Below are 15,977 nucleotides of genomic sequence, written 5' to 3' on the forward strand. Positions count from 1 at the left end.
GCTCTGATAATATCATTATATATACGATGTATACATGAGGGGGCGGGGCTCTGATGATATCATTATATATACAATGTATACAGGAGGGGCGGAGCTCTGATGATATCATTATATATACAATGTATACAGGAGGGGGCTCTCATTATATCAATATATGCAATGTATACAGGTGGGGGAGGGGCTCTTATTATATCATTATATATATATACAATGTACACAGGGGGCGGGGCTCTGATTATATCATTATATATACAATGTATACAGGAGGGGGCGGGGCTCTTATTATATCATTATATATACAATGTATACAGGAGGGGCGGAGCTCTGATATCATTATATATACAATGTATACAGGAAGGGCTCTTATTATATCATTATATATACAATGTACACAGGAGGGGGAGGGGTTCTTATTATATCATTATACATACAATGTATAAAGGAGGGGCAGGGGCTCTTATTATATCATTATATATACAATGTATACAGGAGGAGGGGGCGGGGCTCTGATTATGTCATTATATATACAATGTATACATGAGGGGGCAGAGCTCTTATTATATAATTATATATACAATTTATACAGGAGGGGGAGGGGAGCTTATGTATCATTATATATAATGTATACAGGAGGGGGCGGGGCTCTTATATAATTATATATACAATGTATAGCGGAGGGGCAGGGGCTCTTATTATATCATTATATATACAATGTATACAGGAGGAAGTGGGGCTCTGATTATATCATTATATATACAATGTAAACAGGAGTCGGCGGGCTCTTACTATATCATTATATATACAATGTATACAGGAGGCGGCGGGGCTCTTATTATATATACAATGTATACAGGTGTGGGAGGGGCTCTTATTATATCATTATATATAAAATGTACACAGGAGGGGGCGGGGCCCTTATATCATCATAAATACAATGTATACAGGAGGGGCTCTTATTATATTATTATATATACAATGTATACAGGAGGAGGGGTTGGGCTCTGATGATGTCATTATATATACAATGTATACATGAGGGGGCAGAGCTCTTATTATATCATTATATATACAATTTATACAGGAGGGGGAGGGGAGCTTATTATATCATTATATATAATGTATACAGGAGGGGGCAGGGCTCTTATATAATTATATATACAATGTATAGCGGAGGGGGCAGGGCTCTGATTATATCATGAAATATATGATGTATACAAGAGGGGGCGGGGCTCTGATAATATCATTATATATATATACAATGTATAAAGGAGGGGGCGGAGCTCTTATATCATTATATATACAATGTATAAAGGAGGAGGGGCGGTGCTCTGATGATATTATATATATATAATGTATACAGGAGGGGGCAGGGCTCTGATTATATCATTATATATACAATGTATATAGGAGGGGGAGGGGCTCTTATTTTATCATTATATATACAATGCATACAGGAGGAGGGGGCGGGGCTCTGATGATATCTTTATATATACAATTAATACAGGAGGGGCGAGGCTCCGATTATATCATTATTTATACAATGAATGTATACAGGAGGGGGCGGGGCTCTTATATCATTATATATACACTGTATACAGGAGGCGGCGGGGCTCCGATTATATCATTATATATACAATGTATACATGAACAGGGGGCGGGGCTCTGATTATATCACTATATATAAAGTATACAGGAGGAGGGGGCGTGGCTCTTATTATATATACAATGCATACAGGAGGAGGGGCGGAGCTGGGTAGAGGTGTTCGGGGCTTGTTGATTGGCTCCCCGGGGAAGTCCCGCCTCTCTCCTGGACTCTGATTGGAGAGTGGGATGGTAGCGCCCTCTGGCGGTGGCGGTGTACAATGCTCCGCGCACTACATCCCCCACAATGCAGCGCGGTGGGCGGGACGGAAGTGCGGATCGGACGATACAGGAAGTGACCGGAGATCAGGAAGAGCCGGGAGACGGAGGAGGCTGGGTGAGGAAGGGCCCGGGGTGTGAGGGGAGCCGGGCTGGGGCCACAGAAGACCACGGAGATCCTCTGACTGTGATTTACTCTCACCCCGCCCCCAGCGACCCCCTCCAATCACACAACTCACTGTGTACAACTTCCCCACCGCCCTCACTTCCTGTCCCTGTGTCCCCCACCACAGAGATCCCCCTCACTTCCTGTGTCCCCACCACAGAGATCCCCCCCATCACTTCCTGTCCCTGTGTCCCCACCACAGAGATCCCCCCCATCACTTCCTGTCCCTGTGTCCCCACCACAGAGATCCCCCCATCACTTCCTGTCCCTGTGTCCCCACTACAGAGATCCCCCCCTTCACTTCCTGTCCCTGTGTCCCCACCACAGAGATCCCCCCCATCACTTCCTGTCCCTGTGTCCCCACCACAGAGATCCCCCCATCACTTCCTGTCCCTGTGTCCCCACCACAGAGATCCCCCCATCACTTCCTGTCCCTGTGTCCCCACCACAGAGATCCCCCCCCCATCACTTCCTGTCCCTGTGTCCCCACCACAGAGATCCCCCCCATCACTTCCTGTCCCTGTGTCCCCACCACAGAGATCCCCCCCATCACTTCCTGTCCCTGTGTCCCCACCACAGAGATCCCCCCCCATCACTTCCTGTCCCTGTGTCCCCACCACAGAGATCCCCCCATCACTTCCTGTCCCTGTGTCCCCACCACAGAGATCCCCCCCCCATCACTTCCTGTCCCTGTGTCCCCACCACAGAGATCCCCCCCATCACTTCCTGTCCCTGTGTCCCCACCACAGAGATCCCCCCCCATCACTTCCTGTCCCTGTGTCCCCACCACAGAGATCCCCCCATCACTTCCTGTCCCTGTGTCCCCACCACAGAGATCCCCCCCATCACTTCCTGTCCCTGTGTCCCCACCACAGAGATCCCCCCCCATCACTTCCTGTCCCTGTGTCCCCACCACAGAGATCCCCCCCCATCACTTCCTGTCCCTGTGTCCCCACCACAGAGATCCCCCCCATCACTTCCTGTCCCTGTGTCCCCACCACAGAGATCCCCCCCCATCACTTCCTGTCCCTGTGTCCCCACCACAGAGATCCCCCCCATCACTTCCTGTCCCTGTGTCCCCACCACAGAGATCCCCCCCCATCACTTCCTGTCCCTGTGTCCCCACCACAGAGATCCCCCCCATCACTTCCTGTCCCTGTGTCCCCACCCTAGAGATCCCCCCCATCACTTCCTGTCCCTGTGTCCCCACCCTAGAGATCCCCCCCATCACTTCCTGTCCCTGTGTCCCCACCCTAGAGATCCCCCCCATCACTTCCTGTCCCTGTGTCCCCACCACAGAGATCCCCCCCCATCACTTCCTGTCCCTGTGTCCCCACCACAGAGATCCCCCCCCATCACTTCCTGTCCCTGTGTCCCCACCACAGAGATCCCCCCCCATCACTTCCTGTCCCTGTGTCCCCACCACAGAGATCCCCCCCATCACTTCCTGTCCCTGTGTCCCCACCACAGAGATCCCCCCCATCACTTCCTGTCCCTGTGTCCCCACCACAGAGATCCCCCCCATCACTTCCTGTCCCTGTGTCCCCACCCTAGAGATCCCCCCCATCACTTCCTGTCCCTGTGTCCCCACCCTAGAGATCCCCCCCCATCACTTCCTGTCCCTGTGTCCCCACCCTAGAGATCCCCCCCATCACTTCCTGTCCCTGTGTCCCCACCGCAGAGATCCCCCCCCATCACTTCCTGTCCCTGTGTCCCCACCGCAGAGATCCCCCCCATCACTTCCTGTCCCTGTGTCCCCACCGCAGAGATCCCCCCCATCACTTCCTGTCCCTGTGTCCCCACCGCAGAGATCCCCCCCATCACTTCCTGTCCCTGTGTCCCCACCGCAGAGATCCCCACCCCCATCACTTCCTGTCCCTGTGTCCCCACCGCAGAGATCCCCCCCCCATCACTTCCTGTCCCTGTGTCCCCACCGCAGAGATCCCCCCCATCACTTCCTGTCCCTGTGTCCCCACCGCAGAGATCCCCCCCCCATCACTTCCTGTCCCTGTGTCCCCACCGCAGAGATCCCCCCCATCACTTCCTGTCCCTGTGTCCCCACCGCAGAGATCCCCCCCATCACTTCCTGTCCCTGTGTCCCCACCGCAGAGATCCCCCATCACTTCCTGTCCCTGTGTCCCCATCGCAGAGATCCCCCATCACTTCCTGCCCCTGTGTCCCCATCGCAGAGATCCCCCTCACTTCCTGTCCCTGTGTCCACACCACAGAGATCCCCCTCACTTCCTGTCCCTACCACAGAGATCCCCCCCATCACTTCCTGTCCCTGTGTCCCCACCACAGAGATCCCCCCCATCACTTCCTGTCCCTACCACAGAGATCCCCCCCCATCACTTCCTGTCCCTGTGTCCCCACCGCAGAGACCCCCCCATCGCTTCCTGTCCCTGTGTCCCCACCGCAGAGATCCCCCCCTCGCTTCCTGTCCCTGTGTCCCCACCGCAGAGACCCCCCCCTCATCGCTTCCTGTCCCTGTATCCCCACCGCAGAGACCCCACCTCATCGCTTCCTGTCCCTGTGTCCCCACCGCAGAGACCCACCACCATCGCTTCCTGTCCCTGTGTCCCCACCGCAGAGACCCCCCCCCCATCGCTTCCTGTCCCTGTGTCCCCACTACAGAGATCCCCCCATCACTTCCTGTCCCTGTGTCCCCACCACAGAGATCCCCCCCATCACTTCCTGTCCCTGTGTCCCCACCACAGAGATCCCCCCCCATCACTTCCTGTCCCTGTGTCCCCACCACAGAGATCCCCCCCATCACTTCCTGTCCCTGTGTCCCCACCACAGAGATCCCCCCCATCACTTCCTGTCCCTGTGTCCCCACCACAGAGATCCCCCCCATCACTTCCTGTCCCTGTGTCCCCACCCTAGAGATCCCCCCATCACTTCCTGTCCCTGTGTCCCCACCCTAGAGATCCCCCCATCACTTCCTGTCCCTGTGTCCCCACCCTAGAGATCCCCCCATCACTTCCTGTCCCTGTGTCCCCACCCTAGAGATCCCCCCCCCATCACTTCCTGTCCCTGTGTCCCCACCCTAGAGATCCCCCCCATCACTTCCTGTCCCTGTGTCCCCACTGCAGAGATCCCCCCATCACTTCCTGTCCCTGTGTCCCCACCTCAGAGATCCCCCCCATCCTTTCCTGTCCCTGTGTCCCCACCGCAGAGATCCCCCCCATCTCTTCCTGTCCCTGTGTCCCCACCACAGAGATCCCCCCCCCATCACTTCCTGTCCCTGTGTCCCCACCCCAGAGATCCCCCCCATCACTTCCTGTCCCTGTGTCCCCACCCCAGAGATCCCCCCCCCCATCACTTCCTGTCCCTGTGTCCCCACCCCAGAGATCCCCCCCCCCCCCATCACTTCCTGTCCCTGTGTCCCCACCCCAGAGATCCCCCCCCCCATCACTTCCTGTCCCTGTGTCCCCACCCCAGAGATCCCCCCCCCCCCCCATCACTTCCTATCCCTGTGTCCCCACCCCAGAGATCCCCCCCCATCACTTCCTGTCCCTGTGTCCTCACCGCAGATACCCCCCCATCGCTTCCTGTTCCTGTGTCCCCACCGCAGAGACCCCCCCGCTTCCTGTCCCTGTGTCCCCACCGCAGAGACCCCCCCCCCTCGCTTCCTGTCCCTGTGGCAGGAGGGAATTTCTGAATCCGGTGGCGGGAGGGATGTTTGGAATCCGGTGTATCCCCTCACTTCCTGTCCCTGTGTCCCCACCACAGAGATCACCCCCATCACTTCGTGTCCCCGTCTCCACACCGCCGAGATCCCCCCCCCCCATCACTTCCTGTCCCCACCGCCGAGATCCCCCCCATCACTTCCTGTCCCCACCGCAGAGATGCTCCCCCATCACTTCCTGCTCCCGTGTCCCCACCGCAGAGATGCTCCCCCATCACTTCCTGTTCCCGTGTCCCCACCGCAGAGATGCTCCCCCATCACTTCCTGTTCCCGTGTCCCCACCGCAGAGATGTCCCCCCATCACTTCCTGTTCCCGTGTCCCCACCGCAGAGATGCCCCCCATCACTTTCTGTCCCTGTGTCCCCACTGCAGAGATCCCCCCCTATCGCTTTCTGTCCCTGTGTCCCCACCGCAGAGATCCCCCCCCATCACTTCCTGTCCCTGTGTCCCCACCGCAGAGATCCCCCCCCATCACTTCCTGTCCCTGTGTCCCCACCGCAGAGATCCCCCATCACTTCCTGTCCCTGTGTCCCCACCGCAGAGATCCCCCACCGCAGAGATGGCCCCCCATCACTTCCTGTTCCCGTGTCCCCACTGCAGAGATCCCCCCCATCACTTCCTGTCCCCACTGCAGAGATCCCCCCCCATCACTTCCTGTCCCCACTGCAGAGATCCCCCCCATAACTTCCTGTCCCCACTGCAGAGATCCCCCCCATAACTTCCTGTCCCCACTGCAGAGATCCCCCCCATAACTTCCTGTCCCCACTGCAGAGATCCCCCCCATCACTTCCTGTCCCCACTGCAGAGATCCCCCCCATCACTTCCTGTCCCCACTGCAGAGATCCCCCCCCATCACTTCCTGTCCCCACTGCAGAGATCCCCCCCATCACTTCCTATCCCCACTGCAGAGATCCCCCCCCCCATCACTTCCTGTCCCCGTGTCCCCAACGCAGAGACCCCCCTATCACTGCCTGTCCATGTGTCCCCACCACAGAGATCCCCCTCGCTTGCTGTCCCTGTGTCCCCCACCGCAGAGATCCCCCTCGCTTGCTGTCCCTGTGTCCCCCACCGCAGAGATCCCCCTCGCTTGCTGTCCCTGTGTCCCCCACCGCAGAGATCCCCCTCGCTTGCTGTCCCTGTGTCCCCCACCGCAGAGATCCCCCTCGCTTGCTGTCCCTGTGTCCCCCACCGCAGAGATCCCCCTCGCTTGCTGTCCCTGTGTCCCCCACCGCAGAGATCCCCCTCGCTTGCTGTCCCTGTGTCCCCCACCGCAGAGATCCCCCTCGCTTGCTGTCCCTGTGTCCCCCACCGCAGAGATCCCCCTCGCTTGCTGTCCCTGTGTCCCCCACCGCAGAGATCCCCCTCGCTTGCTGTCCCTGTGTCCCCCACCGCAGAGATCCCCCCCCATCACTTCCTGTCCCTGTGTCCCCACCGCAGAGATCACCCCCATCACTTCCTGTCCCCAGCACAGAGATCCCCCCTCGCTTCCTGTCCCTGTGTCCCCAGCACAGAGATCCCCCCTCGCTTCCTGTCCCTGTGTCCCCAGCACAGAGATCCCCCCCTCGCTTCCTGTCCCTGTGTCCCCAGCACAGAGATCCCCCCTCGCTTCCTGTCCCTGTGTCCCCAGCACAGAGATCCCCCCTCGCTTCCTGTCCCTGTGTCCCCAGCACAGAGATCCCCCCTTGCTTCCTGTCCCTGTGTCCCCACCGCAGAGATCCCCCCCATCACTTCCTGTCCCTGTGTCCCCACCGCAGAGATCCCCCCCCATCACTTCCTGTCCCTGTGTCCCCACCGCAGAGATCCCCCCCCATCACTTCCTGTCCCTGTGTCCCCACCGCAGAGATCCCCCCCATCACTTCCTGTCCCTGTGTCCCCACCGCAGAGATCCCCCCCCCATCACTTCCTGTCCCTGTGTCCCCACCGCAGAGATCCCCCCCCATCACTTCCTGTCCCTGTGTCCCCACCGCAGAGATCCCCCCCCCCATCACTTCCTGTCCCTGTGTCCCCACCGCAGAGATCCCCCCCCCCCATCGCTTCCTGTCCGTGTCCCCACCGCAGAGACCTCCCCCCCCCATCGCTTCCTGTCCGTGTCCCCACCGCAGAGACCCCCCCCCCCCCCCATCGCTTCCTGTCCGTGTCCCCACCGCAGAGACCCACCCACTCGCTTCCTGTCCCTGTGGCAGGAGGGAATTTCTGAATCCGGTGGCGGGAGGGATGTTTGGAATCCGGTGTATCCCCTCACTTCCTGTCCCTGTGTCCCCACCACAGAGATCACCCCCATCACTTCCTGTCCCCGTCTCCCCACCGCCGAGATCCCCCCCCCCCATCACTTCCTGTCCCCACCGCCGAGATCCCCCCCATCACTTCCTGTGCCCCCACCACAGAGATCCCCCCCCCCCCATCACTTCCTGTCCCTGTGTCCCCACCACAGAGATCCCCCCCCATCACTTCCTGTCCCTGTGTCCCCACCACAGAGATCCCCCCCATCACTTCCTGTCCCTGTGTCCCCAGCACAGAGATCCCCCCCCCATCACTTCCTGTCCCTGTGTCCCCAGCACAGAGATCCCCCCCCCCATCACTTCCTGTCCCTGTGTCCCCAGCACAGAGATCCCCCCCATCACTTCCTGTCCCTGTGTCCCCAGCACAGAGATCCCCCCTCGCTTCCTGTCCCTGTGTCCCCAGCACAGAGATCCCCCCTCGCTTCCTGTCCCTGAGTCCCCAGCACAGAGATCCCCCCTCGCTTCCTGTCCCTGTGTCCCCACCGCAGAGATCCCCCCCATCACTTCCTGTCCCTGTGTCCCCACCGCAGAGATCCCCCCCTATCACTTCCTGTCCCTGTGTCCCCATCGCAGAGATCCCCCCCCCATCACTTCCTGTCCCTGTGTCCCCACCGCAGAGATCCCCCCCTCGCTTCCTGTCCCTGTGTCCCCACCGCAGAGACCCCCCCTCATCGCTTCCTGTCCCTGTGTCCCCAACGCAGAGACCCCCCCCCCCCATCGCTTCCTGTCCCTGTGTCCCCACCGCAGATACCCCCCCCCCCCCCATCGCTTCCTGTCCGTGTCCCCACCGCAGATACCCCCCCCCCCCCCCCATCGCTTCCTGTCCGTGTCCCCACCGCAGAGACCCACCCACTCGCTTCCTGTCCCTGTGGCAGGAGGGAATTTCTGAATCCGGTGGCGGGAGGGATGTTTGGAATCCGGTGTATCCCCTCACTTCCTGTCCCTGTGTCCCCACCACAGAGATCACCCCCATCACTTCCTGTCCCTGTCCCCGTCTCCACACCGCCGAGATCCCCCCCCCCCCATCACTTCCTGTCCCCACCGCAGAGATGCTCCCCCCCCATCACTTCCTGTTCCCGTGTCCCCACCGCAGAGATGCTCCCCCATCACTTCCTGTTCCCGTGTCCCCACCGCAGAGATGTCCCCCCATCACTTCCTGTTTCCGTGTCCCCACCGCAGAGATGCCCCCCCATCGCTTTCTGTCCCTATGTCCCCACTGCAGAGATCCCCCCCCCCCATCGCTTCCTGTCCCTGTGTCCCCACCGCAGAGATCCGCCCCCCATCGCTTCCTGTCCCTGTGTCCCCACCGCAGAGATCCCTCCCCCCATCACTTCCTGTCCCTGTGTCTCCACCTCAGAGATCCCCCCCCCCATCACTTCCTGTCCCTGTGTCTCCACCGCAGAGATCCCCCCCATCACTTCCTGTCCATGTGTCTCCACCGCAGAGATCCCCCCCCATCACTTCCTGTCCCTGTGTCTCCACCGCAGAGATCCCCCCCATCACTTCCTGTCCCTGTGTCTCCACCGCAGAGATCCCCCCCCATCACTTCCTGTCCCTGTGTCTCCAGTGCAGAGATCCCCCCCCCCATCACTTCCTGTCCCTGTGTCTCCAGTGCAGAGATCCCCCCCCCCCATCACTTCCTGTCCCTGTGTCTCCAGTGCAGAGATCCCCCCCATCACTTCCTGTCCCTGTGTCTCCAGTGCAGAGATCCCCCCCCATCACTTCCTGTCCCTGTGTCTCCAGTGCAGAGATCCCCCCCCCATCACTTCCTGTCCCTGTGTCTCCAGTGCAGAGATCCCCCCCCATCACTTCCTGTCCCTGTGTCTCCAGTGCAGAGATCCCCCCCCATCACTTCCTGTCCCTGTGTCTCCAGTGCAGAGATCCCCCCCCATCACTTCCTGTCCCTGTGTCTCCAGTGCAGAGATCCCCCCCCCATCACTTCCTGTCCCTGTGTCTCCAGTGCAGAGATCCCCCCCATCACTTCCTGTCCCTGTGTCTCCACCTCAGAGATCCCCCCCATCACTTCCTGTCCCTGTGTCTCCACCGCAGAGATCCCCCCCATCACTTCCTGTCCCTGTGTCTCCACCGCAGAGATCCCCCCCCATCACTTCCTGTCCCTGTGTCTCCACCGCAGAGATCCCCCCCATCACTTCCTGTCCCTGTGTCCCCACCGCAGAGATCCCCCCCCCATCACTTCCTGTCCCTGTGTCCCCACCGCAGAGATCCCCCCCCATCACTTCCTGTCCCTGTGTCCCCACCGCAGAGATCCCCCCCATCACTTCCTGTCCCTGTGTCCCCACCGCAGAGATCCCCCCCCATCACTTCCTGTCCCTGTGTCCCCACCGCAGAGATCCCCCCCCATCACTTCCTGTCCCTGTGTCCCCACCGCAGAGATCCCCCCCCCCCATCACTTCCTGTCCCTGTGTCCCCACCGCAGAGATCCCCCCCCCCCCATCACTTCCTGTCCCTGTGTCCCCACCGCAGAGACCCCCCCCCCCCCATCACTTCCTGTCCCTGTGTCCCCACCGCAGAGATCCCCCACCGCAGAGATGCCCCCCCATCACTTCCTGTTCTCGTGTCCCCACTGCAGAGATCCCCCCCCATCACTTCCTGTCCCCACTGCAGAGATCCCCCCCCATCACTTCCTGTCCCCGTGTCCGCAATGCAGAGACCCCCCTATCACTGCCTGTCCATGTGTCCCCACTGCAGAGATCCCCCCCCCATCACTTCCTGTGCCTGTGTCCCCACCGCATAGATCCCCCCCCATCACTTCCTGTGCCTGTGTCCCCACCGCAGAGATCCCCCTCATCACTTCCTGTCCCTGTTGCACCACCGCAGAGATCCCCCCCCATCACTTCCTGTCCCTGTGTCACCACCGCAGAGATCCCCCCCCATCACTTCCTGTCCCTGTGTCACCACCGCAGAGATCCCCCCCCATCACTTCCTGTCCCTGTGTCCCCACCGCAGAGATCACCCCCATCACTTCCTGTCCCCAGCACAGAGATCCCCCCTCGCTTCCTGTCCCTGTGTCCCCCACCACAGAGATCCCCCTCGCTTCCTGTCCCTGTGTCCCCCCACCGCAGAGATCCCCCTCGCTTGCTGTCCCTGTGTCCCCACCGCAGAGATCCCCCCCCCCATCACTTCCTGTCCCTGTGTCCCCACCGCAGAGATCACCCCCCTCGCTTCCTGTCCCTGTGTCCCCCGCACAGAGATCCCCCCCTCGCTTCCTATCCCTGTGTCCCCAGCACAGACATCCCCCCTCGCTTCCTGTGTCCCCCAACACAGAGATCCCCCTCGCTTCCTGTCCCTGTGTCCCCCACCTCAGAGATCCCCCCTCTCTTCCTGTCCCTGTGTCCCCCACCACAGAGATCCCCCTCGCTTGCTGTCCCTACCACAGAGATCCCCCTCGCTTCCTGTCCCTGTGTCCACACCACAGAGATCCCCCCTCACTTCCTGTCCCTACCACAGAGATCCCCCCCCCCATCACTTCCTGTCCCTGTGTCCCCACCCCAGAGATCCCCCCCCATCACTTCCTGTCCCTGTGTCCCCACCCCAGAGATCCCCCCCATCACTTCCTGTCCCTGTGTCCCCACCCCAGAGATCCCCCCCATCACTTCCTGTCCCTGTGTCCCCACCCCAGAGATCCCCCCCCCCATCACTTCCTGTCCATGTATCTCCACCGCAGAGATCCCCCCCCATCACTTCCTGTCCCTGTGTCCCCACCGCAGAGATCATCCCCCTCGCTTCCTGTCCCCAGCACAGAGATCCTCCTCGCTTCCTGTCCCCAGCACAGAGATCCCCCTCGCTTGCTGTCCCTGTGTCCCCCACCGCAGAGATCCCCCTCGCTTGCTGTCCCTGTGTCCCCCACCGCAGAGATCCCCCTCGCTTGCTGTCCCTGTGTCCCCCACCGCAGAGATCCCCCTCGCTTGCTGTCCCTGTGTCCCCCACCGCAGAGATCCCCCTCGCTTGCTGTCCCTGTGTCCCCCACCGCAGAGATCCCCCTCGCTTGCTGTCCCTGTGTCCCCCACCGCAGAGATCCCCCTCGTTTGCTGTCCCTGTGTCCCCCACCGCAGAGATCCCCCTCGCTTGCTGTCCCTGTGTCCCCCACCGCAGAGATCCCCCTCGCTTGCTGTCCCTGTGTCCCCCACCGCAGAGATCCCCCTCGCTTGCTTTCCCTGTGTCCCCCACCGCAGAGATCCCCCTCGCTTGCTGTCCCTGTGTCCCCCACCGCAGAGATCCCCCTCGCTTGCTGTCCCTGTGTCCCCCACCGCAGAGATCCCCCTCGCTTGCTGTCCCTGTGTCCCCCACCGCAGAGATCCCCCCTCGCTTGCTGTCCCTGTGTCCCCCACCGCAGAGATCCCCCCTCGCTTGCTGTCCCTGTGTCCCCCACCGCAGAGATCCCCCCTCGCTTGCTGTCCCTGTGTCCCCCACCGCAGAGATCCCCCCTCGCTTGCTGTCCCTGTGTCCCCCACCGCAGAGATCCCCCCTCGCTTGCTGTCCCTGTGTCCCCCACCGCAGAGATCCCCCCTCGCTTGCTGTCCCTGTGTCCCCCACCGCAGAGATCCCCCCTCGCTTGCTGTCCCTGTGTCCCCCACCGCAGAGATCCCCCCCCCCCTCGCTTGCTGTCCCGGTGTCCCCCACCGCAGAGATCCCCCCCCCCTCGCTTGCTGTCCCTGTGTCCCCCACCGCAGAGATCCCCCCTCGCTTGCTGTCCCTGTGTCCCCCACCGCAGAGATCCCCCCCTCGCTTGCTGTCCCTGTGTCCCCCACCGCAGAGATCCCCCCTCGCTTGCTGTCCCTGTGTCCCCCACCGCAGAGATCCCCCCCTCGCTTGCTGTCCCTGTGTCCCCCACCGCAGAGATCCCCCCTCGCTTGCTGTCCCTGTGTCCCCCACCGCAGAGATCCCCCCTCGCTTGCTGTCCCTGTGTCCCCCACCGCAGAGATCCCCCCTCGCTTGCTGTCCCTGTGTCCCCCACCGCAGAGATCCCCCCTCGCTTGCTGTCCCTGTGTCCCCCACCGCAGAGATCCCCCCTCGCTTGCTGTCCCTGTGTCCCCCACCGCAGAGATCCCCCCTCGCTTGCTGTCCCTGTGTCCCCCACCGCAGAGATCCCCCCTCGCTTGCTGTCCCTGTGTCCCCCACCGCAGAGATCCCCCCTCGCTTGCTGTCCCTGTGTCCCCCACCGCAGAGATCCCCCCTCGCTTGCTGTCCCTGTGTCCCCCACCGCAGAGATCCCCCTCGCTTGCTGTCCCTATGTCCCCCACCGCAGAGATCCCCCTCGCTTGCTGTCCCTGTGGCTGGAGGGAATTTCTGAATCCGGTGGCGGGAGGGATGTTTGGATTCCGGTGTATCCCCCTCACTTCCTGTCCCCGTCTCCCCACCGCAGAGATCCCCGCCATCACTTCCTGTCCCCACCGCCGAGATCCCCCCCCCCCATCACTTCCTGGCCCCGTGTCCCCACCGCAGAGATATCCCCCCCCCCCATCACTTCCTGTTCCCGTGTTCCCACCGCAGAGATCCCCCCCCCCCATCACTTCCTGTTCCAGTGTTCCCACCGCAGAGATCCCCCCCCCCCATCACTTCCTGTCCCTGTGTCCCCACCGCAGAGATCCCCCCCCCCCCCCATCACTTTCTGTCCCTGTGTCCCCACCGCAGAGATCCCCCCCCCCCCCATCACTTTCTGTCCCTGTGTCCCCACCGCAGAGATCCCCCCCCCCCCATCACTTCCTGTCCCTGTGTCCCCACCACAGGGATCCCCCCCCATCACTTCCTGTCCCTGTGTCCCCACCGCAGAGATCCCCCCCCCCATCACTTCCTGTCCCTGTGTCCCCACCGCAGAGATCCCCCCCCCCCCCATCACTTCCTGTCCCTGTGTCCCCACCGCAGAGATCCCCCCCCCCCCCATCACTTCCTGTCCCTGTGTCCCCACCGCAGAGATCCCCCCCCCCCCATCACTTCCTGTCCCTGTGTCCCCACCGCAGAGATCCCCCCCCCCCCCATCACTTCCTGTCCCTGTGTCCCCACCGCAGAGATCCCCCCCCCCCATCACTTCCTGTCCCTGTGTCCCCACCGCAGAGATCCCCCCCCCCCATCACTTCTTGTCCCTGTGTCCCCACCGCAGAGATCCCCCCCCCCATCACTTCCTGTCCCTGTGTCCCCACCGCAGAGATCCCCCCCCATCACTTCCTGTCCCTGTGTCCCCACCGCAGAGATCCCCCCCCATCACTTCCTGTTCCCGTGTCCCCACCGCAGAGATCCCCCCCATCAATTCCTGTCCCCACTGCAGAGATCCCCCCCCCCCCCCCATCACTTCCTGTCCCTGTGTCCCCACTGCAGAGGTCCCCCCCCATCACTTCCTGTCCCTGTGTCCCCACCGCAGAGATCCCCCCCCATCACTTCCTGTCCCTGTGTCCCCACCGCAGAGATCCCCCCCCATCACTTCCTGTCCCTGTGTCCCCACCGCAGAGATCCCCCCCCCCATCACTTCCTGTCCCTGTGTCCCCACCGCAGAGATCCCCCCCCCCCCCATCACTTCCTGTCCCTGTGTCCCCACCGCAGAGATCCCCCCCATCACTTCCTGTCCCTGTGTCCCCACCGCAGAGATCCCCCCCATCACTTCCTGTTCCCGTGTCCCCACCGCAGAGATCCCCCCCATCAATTCCTGTCCCCACTGCAGAGATCCCCCCCCCATCACTTCCTGTCCCTGTGTCCCCACCGCAGAGGTCCCCCCCATCACTTCCTGTCCCTGTGTCCCCACCGCAGAGATCCCCCCCCATCACTTCCTGTCCCTGTGTCCCCACCGCAGAGATCCCCCCCATCACTTCCTGTCCCTGTGTCCCCACCGCAGAGATCCCCCCCCATCACTTCCTGTCCCTGTGTCCCCACCGCAGAGATCCCCCCCCCCATCACTTTCTGTCCCTGTGTCCCCACCGCAGAGACCCCCCCCCCCCCCATCACTTTCTGTCCCTGTGTCCCCACCGCAGAGATCCCCCCCCCCCATCACTTCCTGTCCCTGTGTCCCCACCGCAGAGATCCCCCCATCACTTCCTGTCCCTGTGTCCCCACCGCAGGGATCCCCCCATCACTTCCTGTCCCTGTGTCCCCACCGCAGGGATCCCCCCATCACTTCCTGTCCCTGTGTCCCCACCGCAGGGATCCCCCCATCACTTCCTGTCCCTGTGTCCCCACCGCAGGGATCCCCCCATCACTTCCTGTCCCTGTGTCCCCACCGCAGAGATCCCCCCCCCCCCCATCACTTCCTGTCCCTGTGTCCCCACCGCAGAGATCCCCCCCCCATCACTTCCTGTCCCTGTGTCCCCACCGCAGAGATCCCCCCCATCACTTCCTGTCCCTGTGTCCCCACCGCAGAGATCCCCCCCCCCATCACTTCCTGTCCCTGTGTCCCCACCGCAGAGATCCCCCCCCCCCATCACTTCCTGTCCCTGTGTCCCCACCGCAGAGATCCCCCCCCCCATCACTTCCTGTCCCTGTGTCCCCACCGCAGAGATCCCCCCCCCATCACTTCCTGTCCCTGTGTCCCCACCGCAGAGATCCCCCCCCATCACTTCCTGTCCCTGTGTCCCCACCGCAGAGATCCCCCCCCCCATCACTTCCTGTTCCCGTGTCCCCACCGCAGAGATCCCCCCCCATCAATTCCTGTCCCCACTGCAGAGATCCCCCCCCATCACTTCCTGTCCCTGTGTCCCCACCGCAGAGATTCCCCCCCCCATCACTTCCTGTCCCTGTGTCCCCACCGCAGAGATCCCCCCCCATCACTTCCTGTCCCTGTGTCCCCACCGCAGAGATCGCCCCCCCATCACTTCCTGTTCCCGTGTCCCCACCGCAGAGATCCCCCCATCACTTCCTGTCCCCACTGCAGAGATCCCCCCCCCATCACTTCCTGTCCCTGTGTCCCCACCGCAGAGATCCCCCCCCCATCACTTCCTGTCCCTGTGTCCCCACCGCAGAGATCCCCCCCCCATCA

The 15,977-nt window shown here is 61.7% G+C and overlaps 1 protein-coding gene across 1 annotated transcript in view; it reads left to right on the forward strand.

Moving 5' to 3' along the window:
* Window positions 1–1,827: 1,827 nt before the first annotated feature.
* Window positions 1,828–15,977, forward strand: part of LOC143973061 (rho-related GTP-binding protein RhoG-like) — a 37,142-nt gene continuing 22,992 nt past the window's right edge. Inside the window, exon 1 of the mRNA XM_077474399.1 lies at window positions 1,828–1,978. The gene's annotated coding sequence lies outside the window, so the exon portion shown is untranslated. The remainder of the gene's footprint in view (window positions 1,979–15,977) is intronic.

This window comes from Lithobates pipiens, unplaced genomic scaffold (genome assembly GCF_037356315.1).
Source record: "Lithobates pipiens isolate NorthernLeopardFrog02 unplaced genomic scaffold, aLitPip1_a1.2 Scaffold_1, whole genome shotgun sequence".
Taxonomy (NCBI): Eukaryota; Metazoa; Chordata; class Amphibia; order Anura; family Ranidae; genus Lithobates; species Lithobates pipiens.